Consider the following 15,434-nt stretch of genomic DNA (forward strand, 5'->3'; position numbering starts at 1 on the left):
TGCTTAGTAGTTGAACCACAGTAAGAACTTCCGACTCCCCATTACCCAGAATAGCTGCAATCGATTGCAGGGCTCTGGTTGACAGCCTGATAGAAAACAAAGGGCAACGTTTAAGTAACAGAATCAGACTGCACGGATCTCCTGAGGTCAGTTTAGGGGGCCTGGTAACTGAGAGCAAACCATTTTGCCTTGCTGAACCTCAATTTTCCTATCTGTGAAATGGGACGAATGACTCTCCTTATGAAAATATTATGCTTTTGTATGCCCGGGCACAGAAGAGGCGCCTCTAAATGCTTGCGGATTGGTAGATATTGTCTCCGACTGTATGCGACCCCAGGCAAGGAGTTTAACCTGTAAACAAGGTTTAAAAATAAGAATAGTAATAAATGGGGAACAAGAGTTACTGGATGGCATCGCCGCGAGCCAGATTCTTTGCAAACCTAGGGGCCTAGAATCATAGGTCTGGAGTGAGCCTTGGGGACCCCTCTTTGCAGGTGAGGAAACTGAGGCTCAGAGTTGAAATGACTTGCCCAGGGTCGTCCAGTGAGTAGCGGATGGAGACTCTGTGACTCAGTTGCCTTATCCCCGCCGCCCCTCCCAGGTCCTGGCTGCTGGGGGCTAGGCGGGAGGTGGGGGCGGGGCTCGGGGATGATGGATGCCCGGCGAGCGTGCGTGTGTGTACCCCAGTGCGCAGGCCTGTTTATATTTATTTCTGCCGGCGCTTTGATCTCTTCTTCTCCCCCCCCCCCCAGCACCAAAGCCTAATCCTCCGGCGGTGACCCGAGCCGAGGAGCAGATGGAGCTGGGGGGGTTGGAGCGGGCCCGGGTTAATGGCCCGGCCTAGTTTAAAAGCGTCGGGGGGATTAGCCACTGATTAAAAGGACCGTATTTAACATCGCCGCCCGCGGGGAGGGGCTGCGGGGGGGGTACCCCCGGGAAGGAAATGGGAGGGGTGGCCCTCTGATCTCCCCCCGCCGGGGTCTGGAAAAGGGAGGGGGGCGAAGATGCCTTGGCCTCCAGCCTCAAGAGAGGCTGGGGGAGCCGGGGACCGATGGTGCAGCCTGGGCTGGGGGAGCCCTGGGAAGGATGCAGGGAAACCCATTCGGGACCTTTAGGCAGTCGTTTCCCTAAGAGCTCCCTGCTCCGATCACAGGCCAGAAACCGAATTCGCTCTCCTTTCTGGGCAGCAGGGAGCCATGGGGGAGGCTGGTGTAGCGGGGACGAGGCAGGGCTAGACGTCCCCTAGCAGGCCCTGGCTTCCAATCTCTGATCGGATGTTCATTCGAGATTTTCTGCCAAGTGAAAGGCTTGGGCTGTATCACTCCCGGGCTCCTCTGGGGCTCCCAAAGGAGACTAGGGGAGGCCAGGGACCGGCCTGTATTTGTCTTGGTACGCCCGGCCCATCATCATGGACGCTTTGGGATTGGGTGAAAGACAATGAGAACAGCTGGGGTGAGAATCTGGACCTTTGATCTCACTTTCCGGGGTTTGTGAGGCTCAAAGCTCAGAACTCACCAGGTTTTGACACATATACATAGACATGTGTGTGTATGATAGAGATATGTCTTTCAAGGATATATGTCTGTGTGTATATATACTGGCTTCAAGTGTCAGTATAGAGACTGACTTCAAGTATACGTCTATGTATGTTCATATATATCTATTATATATATATATTGACTTCAAGTATGTCTGTGTGTTCATATATTATATATATATATATAAGCTGACTTCAAGTATCAGTATAGAGACTGACTTCAAGTATATGTCCATGTGTTCCTATATATTTCACATGTATATATGGACTTCAAGTATAAGTATGCATATACTGACTTCAGTTATAAGTATATACATACTGACTTCATTTATAAGTATACATATACTGACTTCAGTTATAAGTATGTATATACTGATTTCAAGTACATGTCTATATGTGTTTATGTATATATACTGGATTTCCTTTGTAACCCTAGAGTTGGATTCAGGTGTGTGAATATATGTTGTGTGTGTGTGTGTGTGTGTTTGTGTGTGTGTGTGTAATACACACACACACACATACATATAGCTATTTCCAAATAATTGTTTTTCTTCATAATCCTAGTGTGTTGGATTTGAAGTCACAAAGAATCATGTTTGTGAGGCAAAACTGGCCTCAGGCACTATATGACCCTGGGCAAGTCACTTCACTCCTAAAGTTTCCTCATCTGTCAAACTCCTTGAAGAAGGAAATGGCAAACTACTCTAATACCTTTATCACGAATACCCCAAATGGGGACATGACTGAACAACAAAGGGGAAAATATATATATTTTACTTCATACATTTAAAAACATGATTCCTATGAGGGGTTTAGGGCTTCAGCAGATGATGATAGAAAAGGGTGAAGAACCTTTGTTTCAGTCTGTTTCAGTCTGATTCTGTCCATTTAAGAGAAGAAACTGAAGGCCAGAGGGGCTACTTTGATAATCTGTCCGGTTCTTTTGTCTCCCCAGCTAGATTAGAAGCTCCTCCAAGGCAGGGACTGTTTCCACTTTTGTCTTGGGTTTCCCAGTGCCTAGCACACTTAATGTTTGATAGGATCCAGTCATTCTACCAATATCATGTTGCCTTTTAATGGTTCTATGGGACTTGTTTTGCTGTGGTTTTTGGCAAAATTTTGCTATTCAAACTCCTATTCATCATCATCATCATCATCATTATGATGATGATGATGATGATGATGATGATGATGATTACAGATCCTGGGATCAAGTGTAGCCTACTTCTCTGAATGTGTGAGCCACTTTTAAACCTGGATCCTGCCTTGGTGGATATAGAGCCAGGCTCTAACTCCACCCCCCCACTCCACCCCCATCCTATTGATTCTGAGTGCTCTGGGGTATGCACAACTCGAAGGCAAACAAAACCAAATTTAACTTTGGCCAAAGTTCCTCCTTTGAAATTTGCCGGACAGCTGTGGAGAGCCATCTGGGCCCCGGGCTTTGCCAAGGCATTGCCAGGCGGTTGCTGGCAAGAACTCTAGGAAGCTCGAGCTGGAAAGAGTCTAGGATGCTAGAGATGAGAGGCCCTTAGAACAGATATAGCAGTTCTGCAGGTTGCTTAGAACAAGAAGCGTCAGAGGTGGGAGGGACCCTTAGGACATGAAATGTTAAAGCTGAGAGAAGTTTTAGACTAGAGAATATCACAGCTGGGAGGGGCCTCAGAAGAAAGAATGCACCGACCTTGGAGTCTTGAGGATCTGTGTTCAAATCCGACCTCAGAAATTGAATAATTACCTAGTTGTGTGACCTTGGGCAAGTCACCTAACTCTCTATTGCCTTGCTTAAAAAAAATGAGACAAATGCATGGAGATGGGGGGTAGGGGTGGTAGTGTGTGTGTGTGGGGGGGGTTTGAAACTCAGAACATAGAAAACCAGACTTGGGAGGACTTCAGAATTCAGATAATCAGGATTTTAGTAGACAGAATGACACATCTCTTTTTAGCATCTCATTTTGAAAATGGGGGGTAGGGGGGCAGAAATGAGACCAGACAAGAGTTCTCATCAAGAAAGAAGGAATAGGGGGCAGCTAGGTGGTTCAGTGGATAGAGCACTGCTCCTGGAGTCAGGAGGACCTGAGTTCAAATCCAACCTCAGACACTTAATAATCACCTAGCTGTGTGGCCTTGGGCAAGCCACTTAACCCCGTTTGCCTTGCAAAAACCTAAAAAAAAATAAAATAAATAAAATATATAAAATAACCCCATTGCCTTGCAAAAAAAAAAAGAAAGAAAAAAGAAAAGAAAAAGAAAGAAGGGATAGATTTGAGGTCAAGGTTTGGATTTGAGGCCCAGCTCTGCCCCAGAATAACCTAGGGCAGATTCACATCTCCTGGGACCTCAGTTTCCTTATTTGTAAAATGATCTCTGAGCTCCCCTGGAGGGTTCCTGGTAGAATGATGCTCTCCCACTTGAGCTTTGTACTTAGAAGCCAGGCCAATTGCCTCTTAAATCATCTCTTCTAGAACATCCCATTTGCCCATCCTTGGCTTGGAGCCCAAATCTAACAGGAAGTCCTCCACTTCTCAGGTTTAACCTGCCTTCTCCAAACCAGGGACAAGGGCTGGCTTGTTAGGGGAGAAGTGGAAAGTGAAGATTCTTCCCCCCCACCCCCCACCCCCAGTGGGAGAAAAGCATTAACGAAATTCCTTCTGGAGCCTGAAACCTCCCATTGAAAGATGTTTGAAGAATTTTCTAGCCGGGGGAGAGCAATAGGAGCAACTGGGAACAGAGGCACGCCCTTTTTTGAGGTTACTCCTTGCTCCCACAGTTCTCAACAGCCACTTTCTTTCACCTAAGCCTCACCTTTGGCATCTCCCTCTGCCTTCCTCTCTCAGGGGAATTTTCCTCAGCAACCTTTTCCACTGGTTCTTGTCCCTCCCTCCCCTCCCCCCTTCAAGGAAGGAAGGACACCTGGAGAATTAAAATCCACTTACCCAGTTAATTCAAGGTCAACATTCACCCAAACTATCCAAGGAATTGAGGACAAAACAAGTTTTTATTTTTTATTTTAAATGGCAGGAGCAAAAATGAAGAATTCAAATTATGACCTTCATCTCCTGCCTGCCATAGGTCCTTGCCCGAGTTCAATATGGCTGGAGGGGCTGGGGCCCTGAAAAAATTCCCCTGTAATCAGAGTAGATGAACTTCTGGGCCTGGCCCTGACCAAAGCTAGGAAAGAAGGCAGATGGATCAAGTCAGTCCTTAAGAGAATTATGTTAGAGGAAATCCAAGGGCTTCATCTTAGGTTGGTTAGACCAGAGGGTCTTACCCTCTAACCCTCAGAGGGGACAGCAAATATAGGGAGAAGGGAATGGAAAGAGCTGTAGTTTTGAAGATTTGAAGACCTGGGTTCAAATTCTGACTTCTATTGCTTGGGTAAATCTTTCACTTTCCCCATGCCTCAGTTTCCTCAACTGTAATATGATGGGATTAATCTAGTTCCTCTTTAAAAATTTTTAATTGCGTTTTCTTCTTTTTTTAAATTCCTTCCCTCTTCCTAATTTAATCCTCCCCACTTTGGTCTTCTCTTCAGAAAGTTTAGGGACTCACATGCTACCTATGGGTCCAAACTCAGGAGTCCCTAGTTGGTTACTGAAATTCTTGATATCACTTATAAGATTTCACTGGGAGGTTGAGCTTGGGGCTCCATGGTCAGCTGTCTTGGAGGCTGTTAAAACAGGGCAGAGCTCTGTTGTCTATACCTGACTCAACTATACTGGGGAGTTTTATTAACCATGTTGTTTAAGTCACTCATTTACTACAAAAGAAACTTAGACTCAGTCAGAGAGGGTAAGGGACTTGCCCAGGGTCACACAATGAGTGGCAGGTCCCAGACATGATTCCAAGTCTTCTGTTTTGTTTGTTTGTTGGTGTTGGTGTTTTTTTTTCCTTCTTGAGAAGACAGTTGGAATGGCCCAGCATTCTCTGGATCTGTTGGCTAGGGGAGCTGCTTACCATTTAGTTCTTTGGTGTTTCTATCTGCCTTCCCCAAACCAGGGACAAGGACTGGTTTTTTAGGGAAGGAGTGGAGAAAGAAGCTCCTCAGGAAGACAGAAGATTTTACAAAATTCCTTTGAATCCTAAAATGCCATTTCTAATGAGGGGTTTGAGCTCAACTACCCAAAACAGGGGTAGGGGAATGCAGGATAGACTCACAGGGTAGAGATCACTTACTAACCATTCTTTAGAGCAGGGGTTGGGGGATGACTTTACATACTTGTTTCTATAGCAAACAGTCCCACTGGGAAGCATTTAAATTCAGATTTTCAGCAAACAATCACAAATGGTTATTTTTTTCCTTAAGACACTTTGAGTCCGATGGAAATGCCCTTGGGAACCATGGGACTCTCTCTTTGATGGGTGGCTAAAGGCCCTCAGGCAGGCAGATTTGGGAAGGGTATGGATTAGAGGAAACAAGCAAAAAAAAATCAGGGTAGTGGGAGGGAGGGGATAGAGAGAAATCTAAGAGAGAGGAGGAAAAAGGGAGGAAATTGGGGGGGTTAGACTGGGAGAGAGAAGAGGAAGATAGGTACAGAGAAAATATGGAAATTCAAGGCAAGGAGAAAGGGAATGTTGTCTGAATAGGGGAGAGATGGGAACTGGGAAGTGAGGATGAGCAAGCTGAGAAAGAGGGGAGAAGCAGAGATAAGAAAGAGACAGATGGGCAGAGGAAGATAGGGATGGGTAGAGTATAGGAAGACCAGAGAAAGCAGGAGACAAAAGGGGGACAAAGAGAGAAGGGAGATCAGGGAAAAGAATGGGAGACAGAAAAGGGTAAGGCAGGGAGCTAGAAAAGGAAGATAGGTGAAAAGAGAAAATGGGAAGATCCAAGGCAAGGAGATAGAGGAGAAATAAGAGGGAAGTGAGGATGGGGGGGAATAGAGAGAGGAAAGAGACAAATTGGAAAGGGGGGAGGGAGGGATAGAGTATAGGGAGATCAGAGAAAGTAGGAGACAAATAGGAAGCAAAGAGAGAAGGGAGATCAGGGAATAGACTGAGAGTCAGAGAGGGGAAAGTCAGGGAAATAGATCCTCAGGGAAAAAAGAGGCAGACAGAGATATGGAGGAGACAGGGAGGGAGGAAGGAGAAGGGTGGGGGGGGGAAGGCCTGGAGAGAAGGGAAGGGAAAAAGAGAGATGGGGAAGAGGCCTGGAAAAGGGGGGAGGAGGCCAGTCTGTCCCTATGAAGTGTTGGGAAGGCAAAACCAGGATCCATAACTTAGAAATTATAAAAGGAAGTAAATCCATCAAAGTGAATTCATTTGGGAACACAATTAGGAGAGGGGCTGAGCGAACAAAAGGAGCCCACATTGGACCCGGCTTTGCCGCTGAGTGACGATGTGCAGGCTAGGAAGGGAAGGAGGGAGGAGGGATGGGGAGAGAAGGGGGGAATTAAAAAAAAAAGTCGAACAAGGGCAGGGGAAAAAAAGACTCAGCCATTGGGATTTGTAGGAGATTCTGGACAGGAAACCAAATCGATGTACATTCATTTTGGCTCCCGGGAATCTGGAAGGCTTTTCATTTTCTATTCAGCAGTAGTTTTTGTCATTAAACTTAGGAGCCTTAGGAGCAAATATTTGTGGTCCTTTGCCTAAGAGGGTGTGTGTTCATGGGTAGATATTTGTGTGAGTCTCTGTATATATTTTAGGAGGAGAGATAAGAACTGAAACTTTAGAGGTTTTTCACAGAGAAGGAAACTGAGATCCTGAGGCCTTCAGATCCTCTCCTAATTGTATTTCCACATGGATTCACTTTGATGAATTTACTTCCTCTTAAAATTTCTAAGTTATGGATCTTGCTTTGACCTTCCTTTCATGGAAACAGATGCATCTGCTCTCCTCATCCTGCCCCCCCCACCCCACCCCCATCCTGCTTTCAGTAGATAGAAATGGAAGTAACTTTAGGTGTCATCTGGTCCATCACCTTCATTTTATAGAAAAGGAAATTGAGGTTCCCAGAGGGTAAGTGACTTCTCCAAGGGCACACAACCAAGAGGCTGTGTGCAAGTGTAGAATCTATGTCCTCTGGTCCCCTGATCCAGGGTTCTCAAGAAAAAAAAAATGTCTTCCTCCTTCCTTCCCCCCACATTCATTTGAATTCAATTTAGCAAAGGGAAATTGAGTCCTACAGATTACAACTTTCTAAACTTTCTAAACAAAAGCATCCCTGCCCTCAAGGAGGATGTAGTCTATAAAGATTACATATATGAATATGCATTTGAGATGACCTGTGATTTCCTTGATTTAGGAGAGGAGGGAGGAAGAATGGGGGAAAAGGGGGGGGAGATATGAAAAAGAAGTTGGTGGAGGCAGAAAACAAAAATAAAAAACCCACAGCAAATAGAATTTGAGGAGATTCTGGTGAAGAAACCAAATTGATTTACATTCATTTTGGCTTCTGAGAATTTGGAAGGTTTTTCATTTTATATTAAGCAATAGAGTTTTTGTCATTAAACATGGGAGTTTTGGGAGCAAATATTTGTGCCCCTGTGTCTATGAGGGTATGTTTCCAATGAGCTAATTCCCTCTATCTATTGGCTCTCCAATTTCTACTTGTAGAGCATTATCCAGGGACGCTCAGAGATGAAGTGACTTTGCCAAGGACATACCGCCAGTGTGTATCCAAGACAGGACTTGGAATTCAGGCTATCTTGAGTCTCAAGTCACCTTGATATTCACCGTGCCTCTATCATCTAACTTTATCTTGCTCCAACTGTTAGCATAGTGTTTTACTGATTGACTATCTTATTTATGTATAGATAAGTATGTCTGAAAGATGTGCCAATTGATTTGGAAGAGGGAATACTCCCTAACACCAACTGGGGAGGGGTAAGAGGAGTGGGAGAGACCTCCGTGAGGGAGGCTTTCTAACTGGAAGTAATCTCATTCTTTCAAAGAAAAAGGAAGTGTTGGTGAATTCCCTTCACTAGTTCTGCAGTGAGGATCCAAGCCCCTCAGCATATATCCCAAAGAGCCATTGCTCTTGTGGGAAGCTGAGGTCCAAGAAGCCAGGATCTCATTTGTTGTATGAAATTCCCAGACTTTGACCTTGGTCGAGTCATTTAAGCCCTGATGATCCTTTTAAGCCTCCAAATAGCAGAGCAAGTGGCTATCAATTGATTATCTTGATGGTGTTTCCTCCAAGACTGATCCCTACCCCTATGCATTCAGGTCCAGATAAAAAACAAAGAAAAAAAGATAGACTGGGGCTGTAGGGGACTGTAAGCAACTTGAGGGCAGGATCAAATTCATTCTTGCCTTTGGACTTATCAAGCTTCTGCACATATTAGGCCCTTAATAAATGTTTGCTGTTTGAGTTGATCTGGATACCATGCACAACCCTGGATGCAAAGGAACACATATGGAAGCATAGTGTGACCACACAAACATGGAGTCATATATACATGTTCACCCTCTGGTCAGGCTTTCCCCAAATTCACTCTTGGAGCACTAGCTGCACTGACCCTCCTCGTGTAAGTCTGTTATGGGCCAACCCTAAAGGCAGATTGATTGATTCTGTACTTTTAGATTTTAATTGGGGCTGAGATGGTAACCTGAGTGCTAACCTCACCCCAGCTTTAAATTCCTCAGCCCCCCCCCCCAGAAGAAAAGTTTTCCTGCTTCTATCTATGATCACTCCCAATCCCCAAGATATAGCCAAGAGCTCTTTTGGGGGGCGGTAAATGGAGCAATGGTCCAATGAGAATGTCAGTCCAGTCAGTAAAGATCCTTCTTGCAACTTTGATAGTGGATGGTTGGCCCATCAAAATCCAAGCTTCAGTTCCTGCTGAACAAGAAGCATTAGGTTGGGAAGGAAATGGGGTTCTCCCCAATTATCCAGGTCTCCCAGAGACCAGAGAGAAATGGTAGTTGACCCCTAGGCTTCTCCCCAGAGCAGTTTCACTTAGTAAACATCAGTTCCAACACCAGCACCCCCATCAGGACCTCCCTCAGCATTAACATCAACACCACCTTCACAAGGAGAGACTGATTGATTGACAAGAGTCAGACAGGCAGAGACATACAGAGTGATAGAAAAAAATGTGCTATCTGTGAACTTGTTTCTTTGAAAATATTTTGATGACTATCGATACTTTTTATTTCCTTGGTAATCCTATGCATGTTATTTTATGCATTTAAAAACAATCTGAGTAGGGATCCCTAGATTTTCCCAATCTGCCCAAGGAGTTCAGGTCACAAAATTCTCTGAGAAAGAAAAAAAGTGATAAGAAGGAAAATGAAGAGCAGAAGATGGAAGAGTAAAACAAAGAGAGGCAGACTGAGACACAAAAAAGAGAAAGAGTACCATACAGAAAAAGAGACAGAGACAAACAGAGATAAAGACAGAGCCACAGAGATGGAGACAGAAAAAGTTAAAAGGGAAGGGAATTAAGAGCCTTTGTTGTTGTTTGGTTGTTTTCAGTTGTGTCCAACATTTTGCAACCCCATTTGGGTTTTTCTTGGCATAGATACTAGAATGGTTTGTCATTTCTCTTTTCAACTCATTTTGCAGATGGGGAAACAGAGGCAAATAGGGTTAAGTGACTTGCCCAGGGTCACATAGCTAGCATGTGACTGAAGCAAGTTTTCAACTTTGGAAGATGAGGCTTTCTCCATTCTTTCCTTTTCACCTTATTGTTCCTATTGCCTACTTTGGCCAAATACAGTGACAAGCACTATACAAATACTGATCTTCACAATAGCCTAATGGTGATTATCATCCTGATTTTGCAATAGGAACTGGAGTAAAGCAGAGGTAAAATGATTTAATCAGCATCACACTATTAATCGTCTGAGATCCTTTATGAAGTTCCAATCTGTCTGAATCCAAGTCCTGCCTTGCATGTAATGGACCATCTAGCTGCCTTAAAGGGATAGTCAGAGACAGAGAGACTTGTAGGAAGGGGGAAGCCAGCCAGGACCAAAACTGGAGATAGAAACCTGAAAGAAAAGACAAGGTAGCAATCTCCTGAAGCCCAAGGTCTCCTCAAGGATTGCAAAATGAGCAGAACTTCTTAGATTCTGAGGGGATGGAAGAAAAGGGGCAGATGGGAAGCCCTGCAAAATGAAGCCTTTGCTAAGATGTGGTATTTAGGGTTTCAGGTACCTTCCTTTTCCCAAAGTTTTGCACAGCAGCCAGACCAATCTGGAATCTGCTGTGTATAATACAACAGTATAGCTTATATTAAATTGAGGAGTAGAAATAAAACTACTGAGGGTAACATTAGAACCAGTTGTGGAGTGAAGCCAGAGAGGAGATGATGGGGACAGATGGTTTCCCCAACCATACCCTGAGCTGGAAGGCAGCAAGGAATTCTGGGCTTGGGGCAGACCCTACTTCAAGGGGGGACTTGACTTACCTTAGCAACAATTCTGGGCAACATGGAAATATTATTCCTTGAGAAGGAGTGATGCAAGAGGAACAGACATAGACATAGTGTTTATATGAGTGAAGTTAGGTGTTGAAATGAATAGAGCACCAGACCCGGAGTCGGGAGTATTCATCTTCAGGGGTTCAAAACTGGCCTCAGGACTTTACTAGCTGTATCACCCTGGGCAAATCACTTCACCCTGTTTGCCTCAGTTTCCTCATTTGTAAAATGAGAAGAAAATGGTAAACCATACCAGTATCTTTGCCAAGACAACTCCAAATGGGATCACAAAATGTTGGATACAACTAAAAATGACTTTTAAAAAAAGGTGAAGGGCACTTTCCCTTTTCCAAGGTCATCAGACTCCAGCTAAGAGAGTTGAGGCACATAGGGATTAGGGAGGAGGGGACAGGAAGAAGAATGGGAGGAGGAGGGGGAGAGAAGAAATGGGGTGGAAGGTAGGGAAAGGGGAGGGAGAAGATGGGAAAGAGAAAGTAAAATAAAATGAAGCACTAGAAATTAAAATAGTTAAGGCAACTGATAAATTTTAATAATAATCACATTTATAAATGTGACAAAGCAGTACGTACGTCTTATTTTTTTCATTTTATGGATCAGGAAACAGGCCCAGAGAAGTAAGTGATTTGCATATGGTTACACAGCTATTGTTAGAACCACATTTTAAACTCAACATTGCTGTCTCCAAGTCCAGCAATATTTCTAGTACATTAGTCAGACACCATTCCACTTTGCCTCTACTTCTCTCTCCACATTTTCACATCCTATCTTTAGTATTATTTTCCTTTTCTCATCTGTAAAACGGGTACATAAGCACCTACCTCAAAGGGTTGTTGTGAGGACCAAATGAGATAATAGTTGCAAAACATACTTGGCACACAGTAGGTATTATATAAATACTAATTCCTTTCTTTCTACGCCCTTCCCCCCCTTTTCTAAGTAGTAAAAAAAAAAGGCGTGTAGGAATGTGTGTAGGAGGAACAGAAGGAAATGGTATCTAGGTGACCCCATTTCTAATGTTAGGTCTTTTCTGAGGAACCTTGGGGAAACTGGATCCAAGCTCCCTGAACACTGAAAATGGGCTTCGTCCTCTCCATCCCCGTTCTCAAACTGAGCAACCATTGAACAGAGAGGGCAAGAGGAAGAAACCGACATGGAGAGTCAGAGCCAGAGCCAGAGGAGAGGATAATCTGAGCTTCTACAATTCTTTTCCTTCCTTCCTTCCTTCCTTCCTTCCTTCCTTCCTTCCTTCCTTCCTTCCTTCCTTCCTTCCTTCCTTCCTTCCTTCCTTCCTCCCTCCCTCCCTCCCTCCCTCCCTCCCTCCCTCCCTCTCTCTCTCTCTCTCTCTCTCTCTCTCTCTCTCTCCCTCTTTGAGTCCTCAGTTTTCTTCCGCCTGTTCCTGCCAAGTTCCCGGACAGCTATGGCTGGCTGCAACTTGAAGAACTCTGAGATGGCCTGGGAGATTATTTTTACACCAAAAAAAAAAAAAAGCCCCACCAAAAAGCACCCCTGTGGGCTGGGAACGTGCTCAGGCCCCAGCTAGTGTGCTTTGGGGCCTGGGCCAGCTCTGACCAGGCCCCTCCTGGGGAGCATTCCTGCCCTCCCCCGCCCCCCATTCCCCAGTGAGCAGGCCGCAGGCTTGGTGGCCCAAAGAGCAGCTCAAGGTGGGGCCCCGCCCTCCCAGCTGGCCCCTCCAACTCTGGCCCCTTCGGCTGGGTCCCCTCTGAAAGTGATCTGGGGATCAGAGTTTGGATGTAATTCGGGTCTCTGTCCAACTTGCTTCTTCAGCCCAGGCTTGGAAATCTGGTGGTCACAGTTGACATCAATCATGTCTCTGTCTGGGGGGGCTGGGAGGGGAGGCTGAGGATAGGATATCAGAGAGGTGACCAAGCATACGCCACATGATTCAAATCATCTCAGCATTGATTAATTGGGTTCATTCTGAGTTTCTGAATCATCACAACTGTTGTTCCCCTCCACCTAACATCAACAGGCCTTTAAAGGGAAAGTATCCATTTACCCCCATGCATGTGATACATTAGAGACCATCAAGTCCGATTAGATGTTAAATGTTGGATGAGTTTTAGGCAAACTCGATTTATTCAAGATCCTTTTCAAAGGTTCAGCAATGATTAGACAATTCCCCCCACCCCCTTCCCCCTCCACTTCTTCCCCTATCCCCCGGCAGCTTTTACTCAAACGTGTTTTGGCTCCAGCCTCTGACATATGGGAAGAAGGAGTGTGCCCTAATAGAGGGGGTGCCTCAAGTGGAGAAGGGGCCCTATGGGCTACTTAAAAGAGAGACAGTTTCAAAAAAAAAAAAAAGAACAAGGCAGAAAACAACCCCAGATGCCAAACTTACCTTCTAGAAGGGAAATAGCAGGGGCATCTTCTGTCCTCATAGGAGAAAATATTTCTATCTTCTGCTCTAGAACAAATAAGCATATCCTTTCCTCCCTCTGTCCTCCTAAAAAATTTTTTTAAAATCCACCAAAACCCCAAAACCACTATTCATGTTCTTACCAGAGATTCCTATGTTTAATCAAAAAATATACTTTCACAATTCTTGCCATGGATAGATTGCTTAGGTTTTAATGTTCGGGACAAAGGAATGGAAGTATGGGGTCGGGACTGAGGAGAAGAGAAGGGGTAAAGAATTGTTTCCCTATTCTTGGATTCCTGGCTAATAGAGAACAATGACCTTCTTTGAATATATTTAACTCTAATTTCCCATATTTCCTATATAACAGTATTAAGGAGATAGGATGATGATTTGGGTTGTTCAACTGCTCCTATTATAGCTTTCACTCTTTGACTGACTTGTTACTCAGACATATTTTTTTCCAATATAAATACTCTTCCTCCACTTTGGGAAATTCTTTTCCTTTGTTTTGTTTTGTTTTTTTGTTTTCAAGGCTATGGGGTTAAGTGACTTGCCCAAGATCACACAGCTAAGTAATTATTAAGTGTCTGAGATGGGAGGAAAATTATTTTCAAGGACCTGTGAAGAGTCTCTGTATCTTTTGGGAAACTTCAAGCCCCCAGTCAGAGATTGGTGTTCTGGAGAAACATCTCAGGGTTATATCTATCTCTTCTTCTCTCTTGATCCCTTAGTTGCTTCCTCCCAATAATATTTCTGGGAGGTATAACTCTTGTCTAGCAATTACAAATGGGTGCTACTGTTCATAAAGACAAAATAAACTTTTATAACAAAGAAAGGTAAACACCTTCTCCCTACCCCCATGCAGAGAAAAAAAGACTTAAGGTTCTTGGTATGTTTGTGTGTGTGTGTGTGTGTGTGTGTGTGTATGTATGTGTGAATTTCAACAACCTAGCTTCTATGCCACCATATGATTTGATTGACCCAAGTAGCCTCAGTCCCAGAACCTGGACTCCTTTCTTTATGGTCATCACCTCTGCCCATACTTTCAATATCCTGACTCCATTTGACTTTTTTACATCTTCCCTGTTTTCCAACTCCATGTGGCCTCTACTCTTTGTCAGCAGCTGGCACTTCTTCTGACTTCTATTCTAGATCCAGTTAACCAGTAAAAGATGTTTCACCCAAAAGAGAACAGAGAAGAACTCTCTCCAGACCAACCCAGGGATGATAATTTTGATGGAGGAAACAGCTTCAAGGAATGGGACCCCTAGCAACAAAGAAGAGAGTTGGTTAAGAAACACAGCAGACTCTGGGAACCCAACTGAGGAACCTAACTCATCAGAGATGCTTCATCCAAAGTGAGTAGTGAGGGGACCTTGGAAAGAGAAAGGAATTCCATTTCTTGCTATAACTGGCATTGTGAGTTGTTTTTTAGGGTTTTTTTTTTTTGGCAAGGCAAATAGGGTTAAATGACTTACCCAAGGTCACACAGCTAGGTAATTATTAAGTGTCTGAGGCCACATTTGAACTCAGGTCCTCCTGATCCCAGGGCCCATGCTCTATCTACTGCTCTACCTAGCTGCCTCGTGAGATGTTTTTTAACCATATCAACATCCTACATCAGTGTCTCACTATCAGTCTTCTCAGAGTAGGGGCAGCTAGGTGGTACAGTGGCTAGAGCACTTATCTTAAGTCAGGAGAAGAGTTCAAATCCAGTCCCAGACACTGGGACTTTATGTGACTTTGGATTGTCTCACATCCAGGGCTACCTCCAGTTGTTCTGATTCATATTCAGCTACTGAACACAGATTGCTCTGGAAGAGAAAGTGAGGCTGGTGATGTAGTACAGTGCCCCCTCACTCAAAACCAATTCACATGCTTGTCATGGTATCACCCCCCCCCCCATGTCATGGATCTTCTTCAATTACAAAGGACAAATATCATCCGTTTTCTCAGATTTATTGGAAGAATTTTGTTTCTTTTTGGTAGCAATTATTTTAATTATATGTTAAGTGGTTAAAAATGCAAAACATTTGCTGAGAACTAATGGAATCTATTGACCTATTATCAATGAAAAGGCACTTGTAGAGGTTCATAAGTTATAGTCTCATAGGGTTACCCCTAG

General features: G+C 44.3%; 1 long non-coding RNA gene across 1 annotated transcript in view; it reads left to right on the plus strand.

Annotated features, from left to right (window-relative positions):
- The window catches only part of LOC141497935 (uncharacterized), a 49,487-nt gene extending 34,826 nt beyond the window's left edge, over positions 1-14,661 (plus strand). Inside the window, exon 3 of the long non-coding RNA XR_012471491.1 lies at positions 14,462-14,661. This is a non-coding gene — a long non-coding RNA (uncharacterized LOC141497935). The remainder of the gene's footprint in view (positions 1-14,461) is intronic.
- Positions 14,662-15,434: the final 773 nt, after the last annotated feature.

Source organism: Macrotis lagotis, chromosome X (assembly GCF_037893015.1).
Source record: "Macrotis lagotis isolate mMagLag1 chromosome X, bilby.v1.9.chrom.fasta, whole genome shotgun sequence".
In the NCBI taxonomy this organism is placed as follows: domain Eukaryota; kingdom Metazoa; phylum Chordata; class Mammalia; order Peramelemorphia; family Peramelidae; genus Macrotis; species Macrotis lagotis.